This window comes from Poeciliopsis prolifica, unplaced genomic scaffold (genome assembly GCF_027474105.1).
Source record: "Poeciliopsis prolifica strain line A6 unplaced genomic scaffold, Auburn_PproV2 SCAFFOLD097, whole genome shotgun sequence".
Classification (NCBI taxonomy): Eukaryota; Metazoa; Chordata; class Actinopteri; order Cyprinodontiformes; family Poeciliidae; genus Poeciliopsis; species Poeciliopsis prolifica.
The window spans coordinates 1,154,686-1,177,707 of record NW_026562472.1 but is presented as its reverse complement, the minus strand read 5'-3'; the positions used below and the strand labels follow the sequence as shown (position 1 = coordinate 1,177,707).

At 42.2% G+C, this 23,022-nt stretch overlaps 1 pseudogene; it reads left to right on the top strand.

The window, feature by feature from the left end:
• The first annotated feature begins 1,556 nt into the window (after positions 1–1,556).
• On the top strand, positions 1,557–20,034 carry LOC129353808 (NLR family CARD domain-containing protein 3-like; annotated as a pseudogene).
• The last annotated feature ends 2,988 nt before the right edge of the window (positions 20,035–23,022 follow it).

Here is a 23,022-nt window from a genome sequence, read left to right as displayed (position 1 = left end):
CCTCAACACCTCGGCTGCACCTATAAATCCTGTCCATGAAAGTATTGAACAGAATCGGGTATAAAGGGCAGCCTTGGCGGAGTCCAACCCTCACCGGAAATGAGCCCGACTTAGTGCCGCCAATGCGGACCAGACTACTCTGCTCACCGGCCCACAGACTTGATGGCTGTTTTCTCTCAAAGTTTGAATATGAAATTTTGTGGTCTTTCTTACCATCTCTCTCTGCAAATCTGGAGTCTGTATGTTAGAAGTCTAGCCTTTCAGAACAGTTCCCTCAAGTTCATCGTTTTCATCTAGTCTTCTAAAAATGACTCTCCTCTTCTTAAAATCCACAGAAATCTCAATATCTTCTGGAACAACAAATGTTACAGGTTCCGACCTCATTAAACTGGAAAATATTTTGCAACAAATTATTCCAACGCTGATTCCAGCTGCAAAGATAAAACCTTCTTCTCTTGAGAAAATCATCTTTTCCATTTCAGACCGAACTGAGATTTCAACTGAAGGCTTAACTTCTAGAAGCCCATAAGGGCTTTGATGATGTCACAGGCCTTCTGTAGCTCTGAGGTCCATGATGTCATCTGTGTGTCATCAAGCTCTCGTCCTGCTGAATGTTGGCAATGGAAACAAGATCAGTTAAGCATGACAATCCATTTTTAGATTTAACAAATTTTTATCATGGTTTTGTTTTATGTCATGCTCATGTCAAGTCTGGTAACAAAGATCATTTTTGTAGCTACATTAATCAACTGAATGTTTGATTGGTTTGATTTTTGTTGTTTTTGTTGCCAATTTCTCTACTTGACAAAGTTGAACTGGAATTTTGAAGAGCATATTTGTTTAATAATGAAAATAAACTTTTTTTCCCCATTTTTACAATATGAACCACAAATCAGACTCAGCTATGATACATAGAATATATTTAAATGCATTTTCAATGAGCCAATATTTATGTGCATCTATATGGACTTAACGTTTGTTTCTGGCCCTTTAGCTCAGTGTTTTTCACAAGATATTTATTAAGTTTTATTGTGAAAGGAGCAATGAAGAAATATTTTAGTAAACAAATATATGGCTTGATTTCAAAGGTTAAGTTTTAATGTAAGTGTTAAAACTTTCCTGTGAAAACTGCTGATAGTTTTTATGTTTTCTAAACTATAGAAACGTGTTTAGAAACACTAAAATGTTGTACATATGTGTCAGTATGTAGTTGTAAATAGTTGTCTCGGAGCTGAATCCGTCCCTTTGTTTGCTGCAGCGAGGTGAACTTGGGTTGATAAACAGGAAGTGTGAAGATGGCCGCTTCACCTTCATCGTCCTCCTCTTCCTCAGCTGCAGTTCAGGTCAGTTAGAGTCACAACTCCCAGAATCCTGAATCTTCTAGATCATTCCTGAAACCATTTCCTGCAATAAATGTTGGCTGAAAACTGAGAAAAACCTGAAAAAGTTCAAATCTGACCTAAAGGTTTACAGCTCAACTCACTATTAATTCAAAGGAAAAACATGAAAGTAAAAGTAACCTGGAAGGGGGTGGAGCCTAAGGTGTGGCTCAGGTTCAGACTCCATTTCGCAGCAGAGCAGAGTCTGGATCAGGTGAGTTTTCACTTTTTTGTTTTCCTCTCTCTGGGTTTTCTCTCTGTTGAGGAACCAGAACTCAACCCGGTTTCCTTCAGAACCAACCTGTGGCTTCATGGAGCTGTGGTTCTGGTCGGGTTCTGGTTTCCTGTTGATCAGAACCAATAAACTCTCTTAAAGCTGTAGTTTCCTGTTGCTGAGCTGAACTGGTTCCAGTATCTTTACTGGTTCTGCTGCTCTTCCTCCTGATGTCAGAAAACGCCGACCTCAGAGACTCACATCTGGTTTTAGAGGAAGAATTGAGCTGAATCATTAAAAAATGGTTTCCAGGATGAAATTGTAGATTGTGGCTCAGCTTTGTAAATAAATTCTAGTTTGTCTCCTGCAGAGCAACAGTCCCTGCTCCGTGTTTCTGTTCAGTTGTTTTCATGACGAGCCTCTGATGACATCACAAGAGGCCTCATCTCAGACATCCCAGTAAACAGACTGGGACACCAGTGGGTCTCTGATTATTATTCATGTTTGCAACTTCCTCATCAGGACTGCAGCTCAGAACCAGTTTTTAAGCCCCGCCCCTTTAGAGCAGCACCCCTTTCTGTCGCAGGAATCTGAACCGACCCGTTGGTCCTGGTTCTGTAGCTCTGAGCTCAGTCAGTGTTTCTGGTTGTTTTCAGACTGGAGAAATGAAATGAACTGCACAGGTGGCAGATCAGCCAGAAATGATTCTCTAGAATCGCACTACTTCAAACATCAGATGCTTCTAAATAAAAGTACAAAGTACAGCATCGTAAAATACTCCTGAATACTGTTTTCAAAAAAGTAACTCAAGTAACAGAGTAACTAAGTAGTACTACCCAAGAAGCTCCAGTTTAATACACTGTAGAGTCAAACTGGGACCAGTAGGTCTTCACCAGTTGTGACCAGCTGAGATATGAGGGTGTCAGAAGACGGGGGATGAAAAACTATTCTAGATAAAGTTACTCCCATTGGATTGAAATCAGTCCTGGTTCTGATCCAGGAGGATTTTGAAATGTTTCTCTTGTCTTCAGAGGCTTTTATCAGTAAATAATTAATCTGATGCCTCTTCATGTTCGGCTGCATCTGAAAACGTCCAACTTCTGTCCTGTGAGGCTGTCAGTCTGATCTGGTGGCATCATCTCATCAGACATTTCTTTATATATATATATATATATATATATATATATTATATATATATATAAAAAAAAAAATTCCCTTCTCACCCACCGCGGGTGGTTCTTATCCTCTGAGCTCGGGTCCTCTACAGAGGCCTGGGAGCTTGAGGGTTCTGCGCAGTATCTTGGCTGTGCCAAGGACTGCACATTTCTGGACTGAGATGTCTGATGTTGTTCCTGGGATCTGTTGTAGCCACTGCTCCAGTTTGGGGTTACTGCCCCGAGGGCCCCGATGACCACAGGCACCACTGTGGTCTTCACCTTCCAGGCCCTCTCCAGTTCCTCCCTGAGGCCCGGTATTTTCTCTAGTTTCTCGTGCTCCTTTTTCCTGATGTTGCAATCACTTGGTATTGCTACATCTACCACAACGGCTTTCCTCTGATGTTTATCCACTACGACAATGTCTGGTTGGTTCGCCATTACCATTTTGTCTGTCTGGATCTGGAAGTCCACAGGATCTTAGCTCTGGCGTTCTCCACCACCTTTGGGGTGTTTCCCACTTTGATCTTGGGGTTTCAGTCCATATTCTGCACAGATGTTTCTGTACACTATGCCTGCCACTTGGTTATGTCGCTCCATGTACGCTTTCCCTGCCAGTATCTGCACCTGCTGTGATGTGCTGGACTGTCTCAGGGGCCTCCTTGCACAACCTACACCTTGGGTCTGTCTGGTGTGGTAGATCTGGGCCTCTATTGCTCTGGTGTTTAGGGCCTGTTCCTGGGCTGCCAGGATGAGGGCCTCTGTGCTGTCCTTGAGTCCAGCTTTTTCCAGCCATGGGAGGATTTACTGATATCAGCCACTTGGGTTATTTGCTGGTGGTACATCCCATGTAGGGGTTTGTCCTCCCATGATGGTATCTCTGGCACCTCAACCTCGTTCCCTGTTGTCTGAGACATTCACTGAGCACATTGTCTGTTGAGGCTTTGTCCCTGATGTATTTATGGATCTTAGTTGTTTCGTCCTGGACAGTGGTTCTCACACTCACTAGTCCTCTGCCTCCTTCCTTGCGGCTCGTGTACAGTCTCAGGGTGCTGGATTTGGGATGGACCCTCCATGCATTGTTAGTAGCTTTTGGTCTTAATATCTGTGGCTTTTATCTCCTCCTTTGGCCAGCTAATTATTCCAGCAGGGTATCTGATTACTGGCAAGGCATAGCTGTTTATCGCACGGATTTTGTTCTTGCCATTGAGCTGGCTTCTCAGGACTTGCCTTATTCGTTGGAGGTATTTAGCTGGGCTCCTTTCCTTGTGACCTCATCGAGGTTGCCATTGCTTGTGGTATACCTAGGTACTTGTAACTGTCCTCTATGTCTGCTATTGTTCGTTCTGGGAGTGAGACCCCTTCTGTGTGGATGACCTTCCCCCTCTTTGTGACCAGCGACCACATTTCTCTAGTCCGAATGACATCCCAATGTCAGTGCTGTAGATCCTGGTGGTGTGGATCAGTGAGTCGATGTCTCGCTCACACTTGGCGTACAGCTTGATGTCATCATGTAGAGTAGGTGACTGATATTGGCCCCATTTTTGAGTCTGTATCCCGTAGCCAGTCTTGTTGATAATTTGGCTGAGGGGGTTCAGGCCTATGCAGAACAGTAGCGGGGACAGAGCATCTCCTTGGTATATGCCACATTTGATGGACACTTGTGCAAGTGGTTTGCAGTTGGCTTCAAGGGTGGTTTTCCACAGCCTCATTGAGTTTGCAATGAAGGCTCTCAGAGTCCTGTTGATGTTATACATCTCTAAGCATTCAATGATCCAAGTATGCGGCATTGAGTCATAGGCTTTCTTGTAATCAATCCAAGCCACGCACAGTTGGTGTGTCGGGTTTTGCAGTCTCGGGCAACTGTGCGGTCTACGAGGAGTTGGTGTTTGGCTCCTCTGCTATTTACACCGATACCCTTCTGTGCCGTGCTCATGTGTTTATCCATGTGTTTGCTTATCTTGGCCGCTATGATGCCTGACATGAGCTTCCAGGTTGTGGAGAGGCAGGTTATTGGTCGGTAGTTGGGTGGGACTGGACCCTTTGATGGATCCTTCTGGATTAGGATTGTCCGCCCTTCAGTTAACCATTCAGGGTGAGTCCCACTTTGTAGCAGCTGGTTCATTGGGCTGCCATTCGCTCATGGAGAGCAGTGAGTTTCTTTAGCCAGTAGGCATGGATCATGTCAGGCCCTGGTGCTGTCCAGTTTTTCATACCTGAGACTCTTTCTTGGACATCTGTCACAGTGATGGTTACCGGGGCTTGCTCAGGGAGGTTGCTGTGGTCCTCTCGTAGAGAGATCAGCCACTGTGCATTGCTGTTGTGGGACGCCTCCCTTTCCCATATGCCTTTCCAGTATTGTCCGTCTCCAGCCTTGGTGGGTCTGCTCTGTTGTTATTGTTACCCTGCCATTGAGAGTACACCTTAGCTGGTTGAGTGGAGAAGAGCCGGTTTAATCCTTCTGGATTCATTCTCCCTTGTGTATCTCTTTAGGCGGCTGGACAAGGCTTGGAGCCTCTGTTTGGCAGTCTCGAGTGCTTCAGGTATGGGCATCTGCCTGTACTTTCTGGGTACTGATCTTTTCATTGTACCCTTGTGGAGCTCTGACAGTTGGCTCACTTCCCTCCTTGTTACCTTGATTTTAGCCTCTAACCGTCTTTTCCATGGTGGGTATTGGGTCTCATGGTTGCTCTTATAGCCAAGTATCTCAAGGATCACTGATGCTGAGTTGTAGATCAGCTCATTGGTTTCTGTTATGGTGTTGGTAGGGATCGTTCTCAATGCTGCATTCACATTCTCAATGAGACTTTCTGATGGTACTTCACTCAGCCGTTGTAATTGGCGCCGGGGAGGCCTGGTTGTCATTCGGGTCATGATTCTCTCTCTCAGGTCAGCAGCGTCTCGTTCAGCTCTGTTTCGCTCATTGGGGCCGTGTATCCCCTCACTGGGTGGGGACTTGTAGTTAAGTCCCCACAGTCCTGACATCCGGGTTCCTCCCTTTTGCCGTAGCATTTGTGTTGTATCTCGTCAATCTCAAGTTGTGATAGCAGTTGCCGTTTGCGGATGTTGGAACACTGAGCTACTAGTTGTTTAGCGCTTAGTGTTGACTGGGGATGTCGAAGTAACCATTCCTTCCCCAGTCTTTGCATGTAACCTCTCTCACTAGGGTTACTTGAGTAGTAGCATTCCAACAGATCCACATTTTCATCTCTCGCCTTTCCGTCTTGTTCCAGTAGCCCATTTGTCATCAAGGTGCTCTGGTTCCCCAACACCTGACGCAGACCTTGTTTGGCCGGGCGACGTCTGAGCCGGCATGTTATGCAACTTAGTATCTCTCATGGTATGAGGTAGGCAGTAGCTTGAAGGGTCTTGCCTAAGGACCCAGACTGGATTCGAACCTGCCCTCTCGGGTGATATACTGATGCCTTATGTATGAGCTATCCAGTCATATATATATATATATATATATATATATATATATATATATATATATATATATATATATATATGGCGAACCAACCAGACATTGTCGTAGTGGATAAACAACAGAGGAAAGCCGTTGTGGTAGATGTAGCAATTACCAAGCGACTGCAACATCAGGAAAAAGGAGCATGAGAAACTGGAGAAATACCAGGGCCTCAGGGAAGAACTGCAGAGGGCCTGGAAGGTGAAGACCACAGTGGTGCCTGTGGTCATCGGGGCCCTCGGGGCAGTAACCCCCAAACTGGAGCAGTGGCTACAACAGATCCAGGAGCACATCAGACATCTCAGTCCCGAAATGTGCAGACCTTGGCACAGCCAAGATACTGCAGGACCCTCAAGCTCCCAGGCCTCTGGTAGAGGACCTGAGCTCAGAGGATAAGAACCACCCGCGGTGGGTGAGAGAGAATTTTTATTATTTATTATGAGAGGGCGGGGTTCCAATCCAGTCTGGGTCCTTAGGCAAGACCCTTCAAGCTACTGCCTACCTCATACCATGAGAGATACTAAGTTGCATGACATGCCCGTCACCTGACGGGCGACGTCTGGTCGCGTCAAGGTCTGCGTCAGGTGTTGGAGAACCAGAGCACCTTGATGACAAATGGACTACTGGAACAAGACGGAAATGGTGAGAGGTGAAAACGTGGATCTGTTGGAATGCTACTACTCAAGTAACCCTAACCAGAGAGGTTACATGCAAAGGCTGGGGAAGGAATGGTTACTTCGACATCCCCAGTCAACACTAAGCACTAAAACAACTAGTAGCTCAGTGTTCCAACATCCACAAACGGCAACTGCTATCACAACTTGAGATTGACGAGATACAACACAAATGCTACGGCAAAAAGGAGGAACCTGGATGTCAGAACTGTGGGGACTTAACTACAAGTCCCCACCCAGTGAGGGGATACACGGCCCCAATGAGCGAAACAGCTGCTGACCTGAGAGAGAGAATCATGACCCGAATGACAACCAGACCTCCAATTACAACGCTGAGTGAAGTACCATCTGAAAGCCTCACTGAAAATGTGAATGCAGCATTGAGAACGATCCCTACCAACGATCCCTACCAACACCATAACAGAAATCAATGAGCTGATAACCATCACTGTGACAGATGTCCAAGAAAGAGTCTCAGGTATGAAAAACTGGACAGCACCAGGGCCTGACATGATCCTTGCCTACTGGCTAAAGAAACTCACTGCCCTCCATGAGTGACTGGCAGCCCAAATGAACCAGCTGCTACAAAGTGGGACTCACCCTGAATTGTTAACTGAAGGGCAGACAATCCTAATCCAGAAGGATCCATCAAAGGGTCCAGTCCCACCCAACTACCGACCAATAACCTGCCTGTCCACAACCTGGAAGCTCATGTCAAGCATCATAGCGGTCAAGATAAGCAAACACATGGATAAACACATGAGCATGGCACAGAAGGTATCAGTGTAAATAGTAGAGGAGCCAAACACCAACTCCTCGTAGACCACACAGTTGCCTGAGACTGCAAAACCCGACACACCAACCTGTGCATGGCTTGGATTGATTACAAGAAAGCCTATGACTCAATGCCGCATACTTGGATCATTGAATGCTTAGAGATGTATAACATCAACAGGACTCTAAGAGCCTTCATTGCAAACTCGATGAGGCTGTGGAAAACCACCCTTGAAGCCAACTGCAAACCACTTGCACAAGTGTCCATCAGATGTGGCATATACCAAAGTAGCTCTGTCCCCGCTACTGTTCTGCATAGGCCTGCACCCCCTCAGCCAAATTATCAACAAGACTGGCTATGAATACAGACTGAAAAATGGGGCCAATATCAGTCACCCACTCTACATGGATGACATCAAGCTGTATGCCAAGTGTGAGCAAGACATCGACTCACTGATCCACACCACCAGGATCTACAGCACGGACATTGGGATGCCATTCGGACTAGAGAAATGTGGTCAACTGGTCACAAAGAGGGGAAGGTCATCCACACAGAAGGGGTCTCACTCCCAGAAGGAACAATAGCAGACATAGAGGACAGTTACAAGTACCTAGGTATACCACAAGCAAATGGCAACCTCGATGAGGTCACAAGAAAGGGAGCTACAGCTAAATACCTCCAACGAATAAGGCAAGTCCTGAGAAGCCAGCTCAATGGCAAGAACAAAATCCGTGCGATAAACAGCTATGCCCTGCCAGTAATCAGATACCCTGCTGGAATAATTAGCTGGCCAAAGGAGGAGATAAAAGCCACAGATATTAAGACTAGAAAGCTACTAACCATGCATGGAGGGTTCCATCCCAAATCCAACACCCTGAGACTGTACACGAGCCGCAAGGAAGGAGGCAGAGGACTAGTGAGTGTGAGAACCACTGTCCAGGACGAAACAATTAAGATCCATAAATACATCAGGGACAAAGCCTCAACAGACAATGTGCTCAGTGAATGTCTCAGACAACAGGGAACGGAGGTTGAGGTGCCAGTGATACCATCATGGGAGGACAAGCCCCTACATGGGATGTACCACCAGCAAATAACCCAAGTGGCTGATATCAGTAAATCCTACCAATGGCTGGAAAAAGCTGGACTCAAGGACAGCACAGAGGCCCACATCCTGGCCGCCCAGGAATAGGCCCTAAACACCAGAGCAATAGAGGCCCAGATCTACCACACCAGACAAGACCCAAGGTGTAGGTTGTGCAAGGAGGCCCCTGAGACAGTCCAGCACATAACAGCAGGGTGCAAGATACTGGCAGGGAAAGCGTACATGGAACGACATAACCAAGTGGCAGGCATAGTGTACAGAAACATCTGTGCAGAATATGGACTGGAAACCCCGAGATCAAAGTGGGAAACACCCCCAAAGGTGGTGGAGAACGCCAGAGCTAAGATCCTGTGGGACTTCCAGATCCAGACAGACAGAATGGTAATGGCGAACCAACCAGACATTGTCGTAGTGGATAAACAACAGAGGAAAGCCGTTGTGGTAGATGTAGCAATACCAAGTGATTGCAACATCAGGAAAAAGAAGCATGAGAAACAATAGCAGACATAGAGGACAGTTACAAGTACCTAGGTATACCACAAGCAAATGGCAACCTCGATGAGGTCACTGGAGAGGGCCTGGAAGGTGAAGACCACAGTGGTGCCTGTGGTGATCGGGGCCCTCGGGGCAGTAACCCCCAAACTGGAGCAGTGGCTACAACAGATCCCAGGAACAACATCAGACATTTCAGTCCAGAAATGTGCAGTCCTTGGCACAGCCAAGATACTGCAGGACCCTCAAGCTCCCAGGCCTCTGGTAGAGGACCCGAGCTCAGAGGATAAGAACCACCCGCGGTGGGTGAGAAGGGATTTTTTTTTTTTTTTATATATATATATATATATATATGCTGTTAGTGTAGAGTGTGCAATAATGACCTTTTCAAATTTAACCTAAATAAATTGAGAACTTAATGTAACTTTTTACAGTGCATCATTGTTCTTGATGCAGGAATTCTCACTGTAAAACTTCTGGTGTTTAACCTAAAAAAATAGAACAAAAATATTGTGAACTAGTTTCTCTGGTTGTTGAAATCAGCAGAAAGTGAATCACATCACTCCATTCCTCAGCAGTCTGGGGTTCAACAGAAACATGTTTTTCTTATCTGCGGATCAGAACCGGCTTTATGCAGTCCACAGATTTTCTCTCTTCCTCTTCACTGAGTTTCGTCTTTTTCCAGGTTTTCCTCTTGTTGCTTCTTACAGCAAGTAGAAACTCTTTGTCATTCAAAGCTCTGCTGGAAATCTGCATGCAGATCCAGACTGACTGATCCAGAACCAGTTGCCAACTCAACAAAAGAAATTGTTTAGGCTGAAATCAGAATCAGGAGGTCAGGCTATTTAAAGATTGGCGATTGACCAGAAAACTGCAATCGGTGCATCCCTAAAATAACTTAATAATATCTTTAAATGGAGCAATAATAATAATTTAAACACATTTTATATCAGTTGTAAGAAACTATTTACATTTCAGTTTCTCAATAACAATGTTGCATTAATGTGTATCTTTATATTGAATTTATATTCTGAGACGGATCAATTGACTAAATATGTTTGAGGCCTCGCTGAGTGGGGGGCCTTCATCCCCTATAGAAGCAGCTGTTTACCCATGATTCCTTGCAGTTGATCCAGCTTTTATTTACCCATAATTCCTTGCAGTGGGTCCAGATGGTATTTACCCATGATTCCTTGCAGTGGGTCCAGCTGGTATTTACCCATGATTCCTTGCAGTGGGTCCAGCTGGTATTTACCCATGATTCCTTGCAGCAGGTCCTGCTGGTACCTCAGCTGGATGCTCTGGTCCCTGAAAGCTGCTTTGTGACTCTTTAGCTGAGAGGAAATCCTGCTGAGCTGCACACAGAGGCTGACATGTTGCTGAGATCCCAGCTGGACCCGGTTCTGTCTGGAGGAGAGCTGTGGACCCGACTTGAGCTGCTGCTCCCTCAGAACCTCCTGCACACTGACTCCCTCCATACAGATTTACAGTAGAGTCAAATGTTCACTCCTTCATTCACCTGATCCACTCTGATTCTCTGAACACATGATGGGAACCAGCTTTCTGCTTCCAGTTACTGGAACTGGATCGCTGGGACTGACTGGTTCTGGTTTGTCTCTCAAAAGGTCCAGAAGATGGAAGATCTGGATCTAAAAGAACCTCCAGGATCCAAAAGTCCATCTATGAGGAGTGACCGGTCCAAAGATCATGATCCACTCTTCAGTAATGAACCTGGACCCTCAGACAGAAAGTAAGAAACCAGTTTCTAACTGATTCATGTGAATCTATAGAGATAAAATATAAATTAACTGGTTGATCTCAGTGTTTTAATAAACAGTAACTTAATTTTCTTACTTATTAATTTAAAGTTAGACATGAAGGATGTTGGTCAGTAAATCAGTTTGAATGAATTAATATGGGTTAAAATGTTGCATGAAAACAAAAACATGTGAGGAGCAACAATTCAGATTGTCTGTAAACCCACTGAAGCAGTGAAACCAGCATCTTCCAGACTGGGAACACTGGCATCAGTCATCATACCAAATATAATTCAGTGAAGTACTTAAAACCAGAAATCATCAATGTTCTGAGGTTCTGTTCTGACCCAGTTTCTGGTCCCTGGTTCTTTGTGGACCTTCATGAACATGTTCAGCTCCAGCCTGTTGCTAGTGAATATTTCAGTGATGAAGAAATGTCTTCACAGGAGCAGCTTTAGTGAGGAGGAGCTTCCATCCTGCTGTGATTTGGGTCAGAATGTTCTGATGGATCCGAGCTGTACCAGCTGCCCCAGTATGGGAAACGACCCAGAACAGGATCTGGACCGACAGCCAATCAGAGCAGCCGTGCTCCAGGTGAGACTGAACATGTCCAATCAGAGCTTCTTCCTTCCAGATCCACGTCTTTAGTTGACATTTGGACATTTAAGGATTAAAAGTCTTTTTGTGGTCAGTTGTTTCAACTGAATCTGTCTTTTTCCAGCTGGCGGAAACTTATGTCTCGGTAAATTCCGCCAGCCACAAGATAAATGTACAAATTTGACTTTTTATTTTGTTTGTTTTTAAAATAATAACTTTTAATATTCCGTCTAGACGTTCTCAAATTGATTCCCAAATAACTGTTACCTTAACTTTGGTCAAAGCATCATGTTCTGCTAATACTGCAGACACTTCACAGTCAGATAATGACTGAGATTCCAGTTCACTCAATGGGGCCTGAAGGTTTTGGTGGTTGACAAAAAAAGATTACAGACTAGACTACAGACTTTGCAGACTGACCAGGGCCGGACCACGCCTCGATGAAAACTCAATGTTTACAGTTAACAATATTCACTGCACTGTAGCCAACTCACTGACTTTCTTCCTATATTTAGCAATATTTCAAAACAAAACAAAAAAATGGTATCGACCAAAATCAAAATTGGCAGATCAGGATTTTAAAGCATAACTCCAAGAGCTAAAAATTTTATTTACACCAGGTCAGTCTTTCTTCACTGAAAGGTGGCCCTAAGAGGCTGCATAGTTTCTTATGCCTTGGGCCGGCCCTGAAACTGACGTTAGAATATGTGTCATTGAGTTTTCTCTAATTATTGAATTATGTTTCCTTCACAGAAGTTTTTGAAGAAGAATCAAAATGTTCACTGTATTAGTCCAGCAAATTGTTTTTATTTTGTTTGTTTCAGATATTGTTGGTCAGTATCAGCCTGACCTTAAAGAGTCTCTGAAGATGAAGATCCAAAGTCTCTCTGAAGGCGTCGCTGAACATGGAAAGAAAACCGATCTGAACCAGATCTACACTGAGCTCCACATCACAGAGGAGTTAACTAGAGAGGTCAACCAGGAACATGAGGTCAGACAAATTGAAGCAGCATCCAGGAAACAAGAAACAGTCAGAAGAGAAGACATCTTTAAAGTCCCACCTGGAAGAGATCAACCAATCAGAACAGTGATGACCATGGGCGTGGCTGGCATTGGGAAAACACTGTTAACACAGAAGTTCACTCTGGACTGGGCTGAAGACAAAACCAACCAGAACATTGATTTCATATTTCTATTCACCTTCAGAGAACTGAATTTACTGAAAGAAGAAAAGTTCAGCTTATTAGAACTGATTCATAAATTATTTTCTAAAACCAAAGGAATCAGAAACTTTGAATCGTTCCAGGTTCTGTTCATCTTTGATGGTCTGGATGAAAGTCGATTTAATCTGGATTTCTACAACAATCTGATCCTGACTGATGTTACAGAGTCCAGCTCAGTGGATGTTCTGCTGACAAACCTCATCAGGAGGGAACTGCTTCCCTCAGCTCTCCTCTGGATAACCACACGACCTGCAGCAGCCAATCAGATCCCTGCTCAGTGTGTTGACATGGTAACAGAGGTCAGAGGGTTCACTGACCCCAGAAGGAGGAATACTTCAGGAAGAGATTCAGAGATGATGAAGAGAAGGCCAGCAGGATCATCTCCCACATCCAGAAATCCAAAAGTCTCCACATCATGAGTCACATCCCCGTCTTCTGCTGGATCACTGCTAAAGTTCTGGAGGATGTGATGAAGACCAGAGAGAGAGAGAAACTACCCAAGACTCTGACTGAGATGTACGTAGAGTTCCTGCTGGTTCAACTCAAAATCAAGGAGGAAAAGTATGATGGAGGAAAAAGAGCAAATCTATCTGGAGTCCAGAGAACAGGAAGCTGATTGAGTCTCTAGGAAAACTGGCTTTTGATCAGCTGCTGGAGGGAAACCTGATCTTCTATGACAAAGAGCTCAAACAGTGCGGCATCAACATCCAAGATGCTGCGTTGTTCTCAGGAGTTTTCACTGAAATATTCAAAAGAGAGAGTGTGATCTTCCAGAAATCAGTCTACTGCTTTGTTCATCTGAGCATCCAGGAGTTTCTGGCTGCAGTCTACATGCTCCACTGCTTCACCAGCAGGAAGTCAGAGGAGATCAAGACGTTCCTGGGAGACGAATACAGAGAAACATCTCTAGATGAGTTCATGAAGAAAGTCATGGAGAAATCCCTCTGCAGTCAAAATGGCCACCTGGACCTGTTTGTCCGCTTCCTTCATGGTCTCACTGTGGAGTCCAACCAGAGACTCTTAGAAGATCTGCTGGGTCAGACAGAGACCAGTCCAGAAACCATCCAGAGAATCATCACCAACCTGAAGAAGAAGAACACTGATAGAATCTCTCCTGACAGAAGCATCAACATCTTTTACTGTCTGGTTGAGATGAACGACGTCTCATTTTATCAGGAGATCCAACGGCTGCTGGATTCAGGGAAGAAGCTCTCAGTGACTAACTGTTCAGCTCTGGCCTTCATGCTGCAGATGTCAGAGGTTCTGGATGAGTTGGACCTGAAAAAGTACAAAACATCATCAGATGCAGGACAACTGAGACTGGTTCCAGCTGTGAGGAACTGCAGAAAGGCTCGGTGAGTCCAGATGTTTTCATTGTGTGATGCTGATTCAGCTCTATTGTCCTCCTGTTTCTCCAGTGTTGATCTTCATCATCCTCTCCTCTTCCTCCTCCCTCTAGTTTCCTCTGAGTTTGTAAATGAGACCAAAATGTGGTTTTGTCGTCTGGTTCCAGAAAAAGTTCTAGTTTCTGTCAGATCCTCCCAAAGCTCTGAGAATCTGCTTCCAGAGCTGGAACCATTTTCCTCATCAACTCTTCATCTGCAGCCTTTGTTGAAGCTGTTAGCTGTCCTCCATGAAGACCTGCAGAGACATGAGCTTCAACTCTGGAGACATCCAGCCTCTTCTAGTTACTGGAGAACTTTCACTGCTTCACCATGAAATGCTGCTGGACCCAAACGCTCCGTCTCCTCCAGGGGTTTTGCTCTTCAGCTCTTTAGGAGTTTAGCAACAATTTCTCCTGACATCCAAACCTTTGTTCCTCTGAGACAATGGACAGACCACTGCAGAGACATGTGTCCCTCTTCCAACCAGTTTGTCCCAGTTCCTCTCAGATCGACAGTCTGAGAGGACGGTTCTGACCCGAAGGAGCAGCAGGACCGGTTCTGCTGCTGCTCTGCAGGACGACCAGAACAACGTGAAGCTTTTAGCTGCAGCAGGTTGACGACTGTCCACTTTCTACTTTGTTAAAGCATCAAATCCAGCAGATGAACGGAGACAGAACTGGAGCATCATGTGTTTGTCCTGCTCCCAGTTTCCTCTGTGGCAGCATTTAATAACCTGCTGCTGGGAAACATGTTTCTATACAATATATTACTATTATTCATGATGATGCAGCAGATATTGGCTCAACAAACCCAGAGATGCCAGAGGTCCACAGCAGCTGGACTTCCTGTTCTGCTCACTTCATTTATAACTCACTTCCTGCTTGGTGGAAGATCTAAACGGTCTAGTCCAAGTCAGAGCTGTGAGCAGTTCCTCCTCCTCTCCATCATCTCCAGTCGTTTCCTTCATTCAGCTCAGTCAGCCTCTTCATCAGCTGCTGCAGAGAAACTGAACTTTCCTTCACTGATGATAGAAGATCTTCAACATCTGACTGCAGCTGAAGGTCTGAGGACATGAAGCCTGGACCAGAACCAGAACCAGAACCAGAACCTGGACCAGAACCAGAACCAGAACCTGAACCTGGACCAGAACCTGGACCAGAACCAGAACCAGAACCTGGACTCTAACCAGGAACTGCACAGATTTTCTGTGGGGTCAAACTCAGTAGATATGATGATGATCAGATGATGATCAGATGATGACATCACTGTTATCATAGTTTAGTCTGTTTATGATCCAGCTTGATTTCATCAGAACTGAATTTATTTCTTCTCTAATCACAGACTTGGTGGCTGTTCGCTCCAAAAGGCTGAATGTAAAGTTTTGGCCTCGGCTCTGAAGTCCAACCCAGATCTGACTGAACTGGAAATCAGGGAAATCTTAATAAATAAAGGTGGAGACTCTGATATGAAGCATCTGGTTGAGATCCTGGAGAATTCAGTCAGTAAAGTGAAGATTCTGAGGTTTGTTTTCTCTATTTATTCAATAAAATCATTTATTGATTCTTTAATCAATAGTTAATCAATTTAATGTTAATATATTATTTTAAAACAACCTGTTTAATCATGAGAATAAAATCTCTAAAACATTTGACCTTATTAATTATTTTCTTTTTTCAGACTTTGAGATTATTGAACTTTGTTTTTCAGTTTTTCTCTTTAAAATGTTTTTGATGAACAAAATGAGTAAAATAATTGAAATGCTGTGAATGAATGATGGAGATGTTTCAGTTTGGTAAAGATTCAGATGGTTTTATTTCTGATTCTTTACATCAGAATGAAATGTTGATCCTCCAGAGCCACAAACACTGACGAGTTCAAATCCTCATTAATGAACGTCTAAGAAACCACTGATTGTAGAAAAGCAAATCTAGATGCAATGAATGAAAGTGAGGTTTGCAGCAGCAGCAGGTTCCTCAGCTTTGTCCTGAGGCTGTGGTTCTGTTGGGCCGGGTCAGAGAGGAACCGTCTCCTGAGGAAATAATGGCCTCCATTGGCTTTCAGCAGCTTTAATAGGAACCCAAAGGCCATTAATGAAGAACCTGACTGGTTCTGATCCAGTTACCAAGTCGGGTCTGATGATCAGGAACCAGCAGAAATAGCTCAACTCATCCAGGCTGATAGAAAACTTTGAGTTTCTTTGTTGATCAAATGTTCTGGTTCTGCTGGTTTGGACTCTTTAAACCAGTTTGACTGGATCAGATGTTAGAATCAGTTCATCATGTTTCTTTTACATTCAGGGAAATTAATTTATACATTTTTATTATTTATTTGTTCATATTTCAGTTTTAACTGCATCCTGTTGGTTCACATCTTTTATTCTTTATTCAGATTGATTGACTGCAGTTTATCAGAGACCAGCTGGACGTCTCTGTTCTCAGCTCTGAAGTCCAACCCGACCCATCTGACAGGACTGGACCTGAGCTTCACCAACCTGGAAGGTTCTGGACTGAAGGATCTCTGTGGTTTTCTACAGACTGAAGGCTGCAGACTGGAGACATTGAGGTATTTTAATGATATAATTATTGATATTTCTGTGAATAATTCTATATAATTGATCATAAATCAAAGTTCATTTCTTCTGATCTAATCAATATTTTCTGAGTTTGTTCCTGGATCCAGAGTTTAATTTAGTTTCTCTGTGTGTGACGGGGTTCTTTTATGACTTGGGCCACCACACATAAAGATTGACAAACCAAGGCCAGAGATTATCTTAATAAATTTTATTTTCTATCAAAACAGTGAATCAAAGGTGGTCGATGCAGGATGTTTACAAAAGCATCCAAAATGAGTTAAAAATCAACATAGCACAGCAGTACCTTCAAGTCCCAGTTCATCATCTCCAATGTAACACTTCTTGCGTCTCGGTGCAGACTGCCCTCTGTGAAACAGAGCCCTGCTTTTTTAGCCGCAGGCTCCGCCCAGACGGCTCCGCTGTCACACTGTGTAACTGAGTTGTCAGTCCCAAACAAAACAAAAACTAAACAAAACTAAGCAATTATTTCTAACTCAAATCCTTGAAATATACAAAATAATAATAAGGAAAAATAAATAAATTTATAATCAAAATACATTCAAACAAAAACCAACCAGCACATTGTGATGGCTACAACACATCACATAATTCACTCCCGGTGCGCTCCAAATCGGAAACAACTTCACCCAACAGAAAACCGGAAAAACATCTACATAAAAATAACCGATTAGAATCAACGTCAAACGAAAACACCGCGTGTGCACCCACGATGAACCGCCTCAATCCAAACTAAAAGGAAAAGAAACAGGTAAGTTGATAACTGTGCATGTTTGTATATATTTGCTAACACAGACTCTCAGATCGTGACGGCTCCGCTGTCACACTGTGTAACTGAGTTGGACCTGCTGATCTGAGGTCAGAACAGGACAGCATTCTGAGTTTGCATTTGGACCCAGTGTGTAGAAATCCCCCTCAGGTCAATCAGGTCAAAGGTCATCCAGTCTAGAAAAGTGAATTCCTGGAATCTGACAGGAACAAATCAATAATCAATGATTGATGCTTCAACACTTTGATCAGAACCTGGAATGATTTTATTGACTAAAATCCTCCAACACATCATGACCCAGTACCAGGTTCTGGTTCTGGTTCTGGTTCTGAAGTCAGCAGGTCTTTATTGGAGCAGCAGCTTGTTGGCATTAATATTCATGAGAATCTTTAACTGGTTCTGTTGGACTGGTTAACCTGCATCCTGTTGGTTCACATCTTTTATTCTTCATTCAGGTTGCAGTTCTGCAGTTTGTCAAAGATCAGCTGTGATGATTTGGCCTCAGCTCTGAAGTCCAACCCGACCCGTCTGACAGAACTGGACTTGATTGGAAACAGCCTGGAGGAATCAGATGTTCAGCAGCTGAAGCGTTTTGTAAAAACTGTAAAGTAAGTAAATGTTTGTAGTGAGTCCAGCTGCTGTCAGCATATTGAACTAAACCCAGTCAGCATCAAGCAAAGATCCAGTGTTCCCAGTAAAGCTGCAGCTTCTCAGTGGGAGGAGAATGGTTCAGGCTTCCTGATTGGACACAGCAATCAGCCAATCAGAGGAGCAGCAGCTTGCTGTGTTGTTGCTGTGTCCATGTCTCCAGGACGTCCAGCTGGACTCCAGCGTCCAACATGTCTAGAGACAGTGGTCCTCATTCATCAAACAGCAGCAGATCTGATCTCAGACCTGCTTGTTCTCTCAGTTCAACAGGAAACAACTGATCAGGTTCATTTTGGTCACAGCTCTGAGATCAGTCTGACTGGAAACCATCTACTGGATGTGCTGCGTCACTGACTGCTACTTGAAACACTCACTGATCTGCTCTCCTTCCTTCTTCTCTCTGCAGGTGGAAGACACATACGTTGTCCTGCTGATCCTCAGAGGTTGAAGCTGCAGCAGTTTGAGTCTAAAGAGACTCTGGATCAAGATGATGACCTCTGACCTCAAAGATTTTCCTCCTTTTTTTTCTCATGTCTGTCATTTAGTGTCTGATATTGTTTGTCTCTTTGGATCAATAAAGATCCAATTCAAACTGGACTCCATTTAGAGGCTTCATGGAGTTTTGATCTGAACTGGATTCAACTGGAAAGTTGATCTTTTTTCTCTGTGGTTCATTTTCATCCTGGAACCAGAAATGGTCTGAGAATGGAAACATGGGAATCATTTCCAGTTCAGCTTTAAAGTCATGAAAGACTCTTCAAACCTCTTTCTCTGCTGCTTCTTCCTTCTGTTGACATAAAAATGTCCCTCAAAGCTCCACAGATAAAAAGATGTTTTACTGGAAACGGCAGAGAAACTTCAGCTTCCACCACTGAAACCAGTTTAACCAGTTTAGAATCAATCAATCAATCAATCAAATTTTATTTGTATAGCACATTTCAGCAAGGCATTTCAAAGTGCTTTACATCATAAACACAAGAACACAAAGTCATGCAACATATAATAGACAATACATTGTTACATATTACATTTCAAAAACATTTCTAACATTTCTAACATTTTCTAGAAACTCTGATCTTGGAGCAGTTTTCAGGAACATCCATCTTTCAATCTGAATAAATATACATATATATATTTTATAGTCATTCTAAAAGTATTTAAATAATAAAATTTTTCATCATAGTCATTGATTCTCAGTGCTTTAATATTTCTCGTTTTGTTTTTGGTGGTGAACTTTTTCAGTTTCCAGTTAATCTAGAGAACATTAGGGGGAATGGAGACTCAATATGTCACATCAGGCTCTTTACTGTGATTGTGCTGATCTGTCAGTGTGAACTAGAAGCAGCTCCACAGAGTTGAAAACATCCCGCAGAGACTCTGAGCGGAGCTAACGATGCTAGCGATGCTAACAGACTATCAGCATCTTGTTTTACATAGAAGCTGATTATCAGCAGCTGCGGATCTAATCTCTGATGCTGAACAGCAGCGACTGACCTTCAGTTCACTAATAATTGATCAAAGTTTTATCATAGAAGTTTATCATTGAGCTCGTCTGAATGATTTTAGTGTGTAGTTACATTGTGTCACCACAGGAGGGCAGTGTGACTAACTGGCAAAAACAAACCTAAAAATGTAAATAATCTTATGGTTAATATAATGCTCAAATATTTTGAAAAGCTTCTTTGAGTTTTTAATTTTAATAATATTATTTTTCATTAGATGGTTTTGTTCTGCTCTAATCTTAGCTGCTTGACTTTCATGACTAATAAAAGTGTGTTAATAGTTTTTTCAGACTTTGATTCTCAAAATTACCCACAGTTAATATTTTTGTAAGGATTTTAACTGAATAAAAAAATTTTTGTAACTATATTTCTTTAGTTTTATTATTTCTATTTAGCTGTTATTTACCTTGCATTTTGAATTACTTTAATTTGTTTTAATGTTCACTTTTATCAATTCAGCATATGTTTATGCCATTAAATAAGAGTCACTGAAAAAACTATTTAGTTTTAACACAGCAGCTATCTTTTATGATTTAAAACTCTTTAAATGGCTCTAATATTATTTTTGATTAATTTATTATTTATCTTCTGGTTGAGAAGATAGTTTTATTTTATAAATTGGATATTAAATGTAAATAATGCAGCCTTATCAGGGCTGTGGCTCCCACTATGGCCACCAGAGGGCGGAAATACCCCGCTATGAATATAGAGGTGAGTTTGTTGAGCTGCAGCTGGTTTCTGACGTTTAAGTTGATCACGTTTATATCTTTCTCATGATACATATTATTATTAACATTAATAACTGAATGTAAAAAATAACTGTTCTGCCTACTTTAACATGCAATCAGTGTTTTATCGGTCAGTGTGAACAAGGAGCTGCACAGAGTTGAGAACAGCCCGCAGAGACTATTAGCGGCTATCGCGATGCTAGCGATGCTAACAGACTCTAGCAGCAGCTTCAGAGGAGCTTTGGCTCCATAAGAGCTGAAACGAAGCTCTCCAATTCTGGTTTAGACTCTGAGCTTGTGGTTTGAGGCCAGGAGATATTTATGATCGATTAAATTCCTGGAAACATTCAGAAGATTGATGCACAACAAACTGAACTTCTCTAAGAGCAGGGCGGTTAGTGCCCTCTAGTGGACCCAGGTGGTAACTGTAGGTACTCTATAAAGTTAGAGATATACATAACACATTCACTTCCGGTAGCTTCTTTCACATTAAGAGCTTAAGAAACGAGTTAATATTCACGGTTAGCGTTCATAATAAATAATGCTTTTAGTTTTCCTTTTTTCTCCCCGAAATGTTTAATCAAAACGTTTAAAAACTTTAATTAAAGTTTATTTTAATTGAAAATGAAAACAATTAAGTTAAACAAATGATCTGGTTGAGAAATTACCATGAATAGGAATATCTGTAGTTGCAATAGTTCACCACCAGAGGGCAGTGAGCGCTCATAATCTACCATCAAAAATAAAAATTGTTTTTTTAGTTTTCTGTTGAATCCATAAAAAAGCGTCTCTGTTTCAAAACTGCTTCAGCAAAACAGAAATACTTAGTGTTTTCTATCTTTATTCTAGTTTTATTTCACTCTATGGACTCAAATTGAACTGTTAATATTTATTCAGATGAATTAAACTTTCAATCCTGACGCTGAAGATTTTTTCCCTTTAAACTGTTTTTATTCTATTCTGCTCTCAGCTGGTTGACTTTTATTACTAATAAATATGTTTTTTCGTAATGTTTATTGTTTTTCCAGACTTTGATGTTCAAAATTACCCACAGTTTTTTTGTAATTACATTTCTGCTATTACTATTTCTAAGTAGCTGTTATTTACCTTGCTTTCTCTAATGTTGTCATGAGGACTTTCCAGTTCTAATTACAATTCTGTAGATCACGATCTACAGAATTAAGTCAATATAACTAGTTATTCGTGAAAATTATAAAGTTGATCAGTTTTATGATGGTTGAGTGAATTCTTACTGCCCTCTGGTGGAGAACCTTCGTAACTACAAACATTCTTCAAATACATTTTTCAGCCAGATGTTTTGTTTCTGTTTTAATGTTCACTTTTATCAAGTCAAGTTTTAAATCATAAAAGATAGCTGCTGTGTTAATACTCTTTGAACACTTTATTACAAATATAACAACGAACAAGTGTTTTAAAATATGCCAAAAATAATATTTCAGTCGAAAAACGGCTCTAATATTATTTTGATTATTTATCTTCTGGTTGAGAAGATCGTTAGTTTTTCTCTATATAAATTGGATATTAAATGTAAATAATGCAGCTTTATCAGGGTTGTAGTTCCCACTATGGCCACCAGAGGGAGGAAATACCCCGCTATGAATATAGAGGTGAGTTTGTTGAGCTGCAGCTGGTTTCTGACGTTTAAGTTGATCAGGTTTATATCTTTCTCGTGATACATATTAGTATTGACATTAATAATTGAATGTTAATCATAACTGTTCTGCCTACTTTAACATGCAATCAGTGTTTTATCGGTCAGTGTGAACAAGGAGCTCCACAGAGTTGAAAACAGCCCGCAGAGACTATTAGCGGCTCTCGCGATGCTAGCGATGCTAACAGACTCTAGCAGCAGCTTCAGAGGAGCTTTGGCTCCATAAGAGTTGAAACGAAACTCTCCAATTCTGGTTTAGACGCTGAGATTGTGGTTTGAACCCAGGAGAATATTTATGATCGATTAAATTATCCTGGAAACATTCAGAAGATTGATGCACAACAAGCAAACTGAACTTCTCTCAGAGCAGGGCGGTTAATGCCCTCTAGTGGACCGAGATGGTAACTGTAGCTACTCTATAAAGTTAGAGAATATACATACCACATTCACTTCCGGTAGTTTCTTTCACATTAAGAGCTAAAAGAAGGTAATATCTCGGTTAGCGTTCATATTAAATAATGCTTTTAGTTTTCCTTTTTTCTCCTTGAAATGTTTAATTAAAAGCACCAAATTAAATTCTGCTCAGGTTTTCAAACACCATTATTTAATTTTCCTATTCCTCGATAGTCATGTCAAACTGATAAAGGTATTTAAATAAAATGAACAGCAGCAACACCATATCATTTTATGTGTTATAAATTTATTCACAGATTCATTCAGTCATACAATTTACTAAGTAATAACTGGTAATATTTTAAAATTTAACTTTTTACGTTTAATTTTTCTCCATTAGATATTTTCGTCCTGCTCAATGCTCTGATCTCAGCAGGTTGGATTTTATCATAAGCACATTTTCATTGTTTATATTTTTCAGGCCTTGATTCTAAAAATT